Below are 8,376 nucleotides of genomic sequence, written 5' to 3'. Positions count from 1 at the left end.
GAGCTGATTCTCTTAATAAGTTTAGACCTTTTAGTCTCTGCAACTCTGTTTACAAGATTTTATCTAAGGTTCTTACCTCTAGACTGCTGGATATTCTTCCCAAAATTATCTCTACCTAGCAAAATGGTTTTGTCCCCGGTAGACAAATTTTGGATTCCATTATTTCAGTTCATGAAAATATTCATTCTCTAACGACAACTAATAATCAAGGTTTTTTTCTTAAGTTAGATATGGCTAAAGCTTATGATAGAGTGAATTGGCAGTTCCTCTTAAGGATTATGAAAGCCTTTTGATTTGGAGAAAAAATTATCCAGCTTTGCTCTCAATTGATGGAAACTTCCTCTTCAGCTGTTATTGTCAATGGATCCCCTTCAAGTTTCTTCAAAAGCTCTAGAGGTCTTCGACAGGGGGATCCCATATCCCCAATCTTGTTTACTATTTTAGCTGAAAGTTTGGGTAGATTTATTTTTAAAAATGTGGAAGAAGGCAATCTCAAAGGTCTGAAACCTTCTTCCTCCAATTTTACTTGTACTTATGAACAGTTTGTTGATGACTCAATCACTATAGGGGAGGCAACCATTAGGGAAGCTAAAAATATGAAGAATGTTATGAATATTTATGAATTTGCTTCTGGTCAAAAAATTAATTGGGATAAGAGCTCTTTGTTCTTTATCAATAATAGAATATTAAAATATGTTAATTTTAGTATTAATGCTCATTCAGTGTACATTCTATTTTAGAAAGATCGTCTTCGATCTTCTCAGCAGTTTCTTTTTAGAAACTTGCTATTCTTGTAAATAGCTTGTATTATTTATGAGCGTTTTGCTCATTCCAATTATTTAATCAATTCTTTGAAATCCATTGCGTGTTTTCGCACTGTATTATGGTATCAGAGCTACAGGAATTTTTTCGAAATTTTTTTAATCCTAATTTCCAATTAGTGGAAATTTTCGAAATTATTTTTTTGAAAAAAAAAAAAAAAAAATTTTCAAAGTTTTTTTTTTTTGGCTTCTGGGCGGGATCGTCGTTTTTTTTTGGCGTCGTGTTTTACCGCGCGAGCTGCAGGATTGTCGCGTTTTTCGCGACCTGTGTTCGTCCTCAGTTCGTGGTTCGTGGTTCGTGGTTTCCGGCGCTGCGACCTGTTTCCGGCGTCATCCACCCGCAACCTCTTCCCGCGACCTGCAACAGCGCCTGTGTTCGTGACCTGTTCGGCGATCAGCAACTCGCGAGCTCCGTGATCTGTTCGCGTCGCGATCTGAACACGTCTGCAGGCACCGTGATCTGTTCGCGTCGCGATTTGAACACGTCTGCAGGCACCGTGATCTGTTCGCGTCGCGATTTGAACACGTCTGCAGGCTTCGGCCTTTGTCACCTTCGCGGCGCCACTTGCAACTCGTTTTTTTTTGCGTCATTTTCTGTCTGCAAATAATGACGCCGACCTCTGCAAACTTCGAGTAAAATTTTTTACCTCCAGTTTTTGCCGAAGTTCAGTTTTTCTTGCAGATTCGTGGTGGGTTTTTCAAATCCTCATCTGGGCTGTTGTCCAATTTTTCTGGGTGTCTCGATTTTCGTGCCTCGATTTTCGAGCCCGCGAATCCAGATTCTGACAGGAGAATCCTTCTGGGTTTTTTGCACACTTTTCTGGGTTGTTGTTGGATTTTTCTGGGTCAGCCAGGAATTTTTCTTGGGAAACGTGCAAATGGCTTCTCTCACCAATCTGATGTTAGAAGGCAGTCAACGCTTTAATGGTCACAACTACAACATCTGGAAACAGCGTATGTTGACCATTTTTGAATATAGGCGTCTTGACCAGCTTGTTTTGGGCAAAGAACTCAGTCCTGGTACACCTGGTGCAGATCAAGATAAGTTTGATGAACGCAATCGGGAGGCAGTCATGCTTCTCAATCTCTCAGTAACTGATGATCAGTTACCGCAGATTCCTTCCGACAAGACAACTTCTGACATCTGGAAGCATCTGAAGGAATTGCATGAGACATCCGACAAGAGCCGAGCATTCTTTCTGAAGAATCAGTTGTTCTCCATTATGATGGATGAACGTATGTCCTTACAGGAGCACCTCACGAGGATTAAGGACATTCGAGATCAACTCGAAGCTATTGGTCGGACTATGGAGGAAGAAGACATGGTTGTAATCACTTTAAAAAGTCTTCCGAAATCGTATGAACACTTCATTGAAACCCTCAATATTACTTCCACTAATGTTGATCTGAAGTTTTCAGAACTGTGCACCAAACTTCTACAGCAGGATCGCTGGAAACAACAATTTGGTAGTAGTACTACATCAGCCTCCTCGGAAAATGCCTTCACAGCTCAATCCTTTCAGAAGGATAAAGGCAAATTTCAGTCCTCTCAGTCTTCTCAGCAGAAAGGCTCTTCTCAGACACAGGATGGAGCTAAGAAGAAAAATGTGCAGTGCAATTACTGTCACAAGTACGGCCATATGAAGAAAGATTGCCGTCAGAGGCTCGCTTCTGAACAAAAGAAGCAGGGAGGATAACACCAGAAGGCGCATGTTGCGGAACATTCCGAGCAGAAGGAGTCCGCCTTTTATGCTTTTATGGCTAAGAGGTCTTCTGCTTGGTACATCGATTCTGGTGCATCACGTCACTTTTCTCATCGGCGTGACTGGTTTACAGACTTCTCACCTTTCAGTGATTCCGTTGTATTTGGCGGAGGTGAGGAGTATACAGTTGTTGGCAGAGGCACTGTTCAGATACAGTCTGGTGGCAGGACTCTCCTTTTTCTGAATGTGTATTATGTTCCTGGAATGGAACTTAATCTGCTCTCTGTCAGCCAGATTATGAGGAATTCTCCTCAACTAGATGTGGTGTTCAGTGCTCACAAGTGCTCCATCATTGATCGAGAGACTCGTCTTACTGTTGCTGTTGGTCTAGAGGATCATGGCCTATATAGGCTCCTTGACACTGGTGATTCTTTTGAAGTGGCTCTGGCAGCTCGTGTTTCTCCTCTTAGCACTTTGTGGCATCAGAGATATGGACATCTCAACATTCAGTATCTCTCTCAGCTGTCTTGGGAGGGACTTGTTTCAGGGTTACCTGATATTCAGACTCAGCATCTTGGAGTATGTGGCGCCTGTCAAGCTGGCAAACAGCATCGGACTTCATTCCCACATGGACAGTCTTGGCGCGCATCTAAGGTACTTCAACTACTTCATGCTGATATTTGTGGTCCGATGAATACATCTTCTGTTACTGGTTGCAATTTTTTTTGCTTATTGTAGATGATTTTAGTAGAAAGATGTGGGTGTACTTTCTTAAACATAAATCAGATGTATTTAGTATCTTTCAGAAGTTTAAGTCCTTTGTTGAAAAAGAGTCTGGACAAAGTATCACTACTCTTAGGACCGATAACGGGGGGGAATTTTGTTCTTCTGCATTCTCCAACTTCTGTGATACCCATGGCATCAAACGCCAGTTGACTACACCCTACACTCCTCAGCAAAACAGTGTTGTCGAGCGTCGCAATCGTACGGTTGTTGAGATGGCTCGTTCTATGTTACAACATAGGAGTGTTCCGAATAAGTATTGGGCTGAAGCAGTATTTACTGCTGTCTACCTTCTTAACCGCTCTCCTACTCAGGCTGTTAAGGGGAAGACTCCAGAAGAGGTTTGGTCTGGTCGGAAGCCTCAGATCAGCCACCTGAAGGTTTTTGGCTCTGTTGCCTATGTTTGGATTCCAGATGCTAAGCGCTCCAAGTTGGATTCCAAAAGTCAGAAACTCATGATGACAGGATACAGTGATCACCATAAGGCCTACAGACTGATAGATATAGACACTGAACGTCTTATCTTCAGTCGTGATGTTGTATTTGATGAAGACAGAGGATTCTTTCAGTCCCCTTCTTCTGAGCAGAATTCTGAGGATCAGCCTCACCGTGTTCTTATCCCATTAGGTTCGCCTGATGGGAGGGATGATGCAGAATCTATTTTCGATGATGCACTACCTGAGTTCCCTCCGAAGAATAATCCTCTTCTTGCTGCTCCTGTTCCTGATCCTGAGCCTCTTCCAGCTCCTCCAGATGTTAGCACTTCTACTCTCCGGCCTAAATGGTGGGCCAAGACTATTGGTGATCTCAGGGATACTGAGCTCATTGAGGGTAGAACCTCCCGTAATAAGAGCAAACAACAACATACAGTCAATTTTGCTCTCATGGCTAACATACACAGTGTTTTTGAACCTCAGACATATTCAGAGGCTAAAGGTATACCTGAGTGGGAACAGGCTATGGAAGCTGAGTTCCAGAGTCTTCAGAAGAATCACACTTGGGCCCTTTCTGATCTTCCTTCAGGGAAGAAGCCCATTAGCTGCAAATGGGTGTACAAAGTAAAATATAAAGCTGATGGAACCCTAGACAAGTATAAGGCTCGTCTTGTTGCTCGTGGGTTCTCACAGAAAGAAGGCATTGACTACGAGGAGACTTTTGCTCCTACAGCCAAAATGAGTACCATACGGCTCGTTCTTGCCTTGGCAGCCCAGTTCAGTTGGAAAGTCCATCAGATGGACGTAAAAAGTGCTTTTTTGAATGGTGACTTACAGGAAGAAGTCTACATGACACAACCCCCAGGATTCAAGGTTGCTGGTCAAGAACAGAAGGTCTGTAGACTAGTCAAAGCACTCTATGGTCTGAAACAAGCTCCTCGGGCTTGGTACATGAAAATTGATAAGTACCTGACAGATCATGGCTTTCAGCGGAGTCCATCTGATGCAAACCTGTATATCAAGCATACTAGTAATGATATTCTGTTTGTAGTTGTCTATGTTGATGACTTAATCATTACTGGTAGTTCAACACATTTGATCACTGGGATCAAACAGGATTTGTGCCGCACTTTTGATATGACAGATTTGGGACTTCTACATTACTGCTTAGGAGTTGAAGTTTGGCAGACTGAGACCAGTATCTTTCTCTCTCAGTCCAAGTATGCCAGAAGTCTTGTGGACAGGTTCAGAATGCAGGATTGCAAACCTGCCTCTACTCCTATGGAACCCGGGCTCAAACTTTCAGCTCAGTCATCCTCACCAGTTGTGGATGAATCTCTGTTCAGGCAACTAGTGGGCAGTCTCATCTATCTTACTGCTACTAGACCTGACATCAGTTTTGCAGTGAGCTACATTTCACGCTTCATGACAGCTCCCAAGGCTGATCATTGGTTAGCAGCGAAGCGTGTGCTGCGTTATGTGAGTGGCACTTCTGATTATGGACTTCTGTATACTCGGAGTTCTGATCCTATACTCAGTGGTTACACAGATTCTGACTGGGCAGGTTCGGTTGATGACCGTAAGTCTACAGCAGGGTATGTGTTTAGTTTGGGATCTGGTGCTGTCACATGGACTAGTAAGAAGCAGCAGGCAGTGGCTCTCTCCTCGACAGAAGCAGAGTATCGGGGAGCAGTTAAGGCATCTTGTGAGGCGGTTTGGCTTCGACGAATGCTTGCGGATATGCATGTCTCCCAGGCAGGTCCTACTCCCTTGTTCTGTGATAATCAGGGAGTGCTCAAACTCGCCAAGAATCCAGTCTTCCATGAAAGAACCAAGCATGTGGAAACGCATTGTCACTATATTCGACAGCTGGTTGAAGACGGATCCATCCAGTTGCTGTATGTTCCTACTTCGGAGCAGCCAACAGACATATTCACCAAGCCCCTTGGTCCTGATAAATTTGTAAAATTCAGGGGGTCTATAGGTGTAGTTAATAGATTGAGCATTAAGGGAGGGTAATAGAATATTAAAATATGTTAATTTTAGTATTAATGCTCATTCAGTGTACATTCTATTTTAGAAAGATCGTCTTCGATCTTCTCAGCAGTTTCTTTTTAGAAACTTGCTATTCTTGTAAATAGCTTGTATTATTTATGAGCGTTTTGCTCATTCCAATTATTTAATCAATTCTTTGAAATCCATTGCTTGTTTTCGCACTGTATTAATCAATACCCCTGTTCAAAGACAATTAAGGATTGAAATAATTCTTGGTTGTAAAATAGCTGAGCTTCCCTCTACTTATTTGGGGCTTCCCCTTTGTATTAAGCCTGCGGATAATTTTTGGATTAAGTTGGTTGACAAATTCAACTCTAAATTGGCAGGCTGGAAAGGGGTAGTCCTTAGTCAAGCAGGCAAGGTTACGTTGCTCAAAGACACTCTCTAAAACTTGCTTGTTTATGCCCTCAGTTTGTTTAAAATTCCTAAGAAGTTTGCGGAAGCAATTGAAAGAATCCAAAAAAAGTTTCTTTGGTTGGGAGTGGAAGTCAAGAATATAATTCCCCTTATTGCCTGGAATAAAATCTGCTCTCCTAAGGCCTCTGGGGGGTTGGGTTTAAGGAATATAAGCTCTATGAATAATGCCTTATTAGCTAAACAAATTTGGAGAATGAAAGGGGAGGAAAGAGTGTGAAATTTAATCTGGAGAAATAAATATTTTCACATGCAACCTTCTGAGGAAGAATTTTTAGATAAATCTTTCATTGTTGAAGGTTCTGCAATATGGAATGCAGTTCAATCGGCCAAAAGTTGGGCTGCAGTTGGAAGAATGTGGAATCAGGGGAATGGTAGAAGTATAAGATTTTGGGAAGACAGATGGATAATGGATAAACCCCTGGAGGTAATTCCAATCCTTTATGATTGGAAAGATTGGCTCAAAAGCAGGTATGGGGGCTTGTCAGAGATTACTGGAGAAATGGGAAATGGATTGATTTTAGCCAGCAGTGTTCAGGGTTAAAGTTTCTTGAGATTGTGCTTTCTTCTAAAATTCTGAGAGACAATAAAGAGGATAGATTGATATGGAGGGAAACTCCAGATGGGAAGTATTATGTGTCCTCGACTGTGGCTATCCAAAATAAAGTTGTAGAAGAAATTCCTATTTGGGCTAAAGTTTGGAATAAGAAGTTAGTTCCTAAAGTTAATATCTTTTTTTGGATCTTTATCCAAAACAAGGTATTAGCTATGGACAACCTTCAAAAGCGAGGATTTGTTTTTCCTAACAGGTGTTCTCTTTGTTGCAAGGAAGAAGAATTTGCTTGCCATATTCTCCATCAGTGTACTTTCAGCCAGGAAATTTGGAAAATTATTTTAAGCAGGTTGAAGCTAAGTTGGATTTTTCCAAACTCTCTTGGGGAATCTTGGCAGCAATGGCACTGCCCTAATTCCAACCCAAAGATTGTGGAGCTTTGGAAACTTACCTTCCCTAATGTTATCTGGAATATCTGGAAAGAGCCCAACAACAAGATTTTTAGGGATAAAAGTGCCAACCCTGAAGTAGTGGTAGATAAAATTTATAGGAGTATCTTTGAATGCATAAATGGTATTGATGATGGACCTGCTGCTAAAGAAGACTTCAATGACAGGTGGAACCTTTCCACTACCAAATCTAGTAAGGAGAAGGGCAAAGAAGGTCTTGCTTGGTGTTTTCCTCCTCAGGGATGAATAAAGGCTAGCTTTGATGGGGCTTCTAAGGGGAATCCGAGTATAGCTGGTTATGGGGGCATTGTCAGGAATTTTGCTGGAAGTTGCCTAGTGGCGGTTGTTGGTCCTTTGGGGAGTCAAACAAGTCATTTCGTTGAAGCCTCAGCAGCGTTGAATACTTTAATTATTGCTAAGAACCTAAATCATGATAAATTATGGCTTGAGGGAGACTCACTTAATTTTATTAAGTGTTTGAAGGGGGAAACCGAGCCATCGTGGTCCATTGAAAACATTATTTTGAAAGCTAGGGAAATCATTGCTAGTTTCAAAGAAATAATAATAAATCATGCCTTTAGAGAGAAAAATATGGTGGCGGATTGTCTAGCGAACCTAGGCATCAACTCCGAATCTCAAACAATTTGGCACGGGGAAGACATTAATATGAGTATTAAAGAGCTCCTCAAAAAGGATAGATTTACGGGGAAAGGACCGCATAATCATGATAGTTGATATGAGTAACTTATGCATTGACAGAAAGGTAATGATTGCTTGGCAAAGGGATAGAATCCCAATCAAATATAATATCACTTCGCACACTTTGTGGTTCATCTTTTTCAAAATCTCGAGAGACAACGGAAAGAAAGTTTTGAGTTTGCAGACGAATAGAGGTGAAAGTCTGAAATTGAATATGGGAGGTGATTTAAGGAGGGAGGAACCAAACAACACGTCCAGATGGAAGGATATGTCGAAAGTTTGGGCGAAGCTAGAAAAAGGATCCTTAACGAGCTTCATGGAGAAGCTGGTTGATTACGACAAAGGTAGGGTTAATCTCGTAGTCTCCAAAATTTCTAAAAATTGGGTTAATCTATGGTGTTAGGTTCAAATTGGACGCGGGTCTCATCGCGACTGTGACAGGTATGCCCCACTCAGGGCTCAATT

This window comes from Cryptomeria japonica, chromosome 2 (genome assembly GCF_030272615.1).
Source record: "Cryptomeria japonica chromosome 2, Sugi_1.0, whole genome shotgun sequence".
Classification (NCBI taxonomy): Eukaryota; Viridiplantae; Streptophyta; class Pinopsida; order Cupressales; family Cupressaceae; genus Cryptomeria; species Cryptomeria japonica.
The sequence above is the reverse complement of the archived record's forward strand: the minus strand, read 5'-3'. Positions refer to the sequence as shown.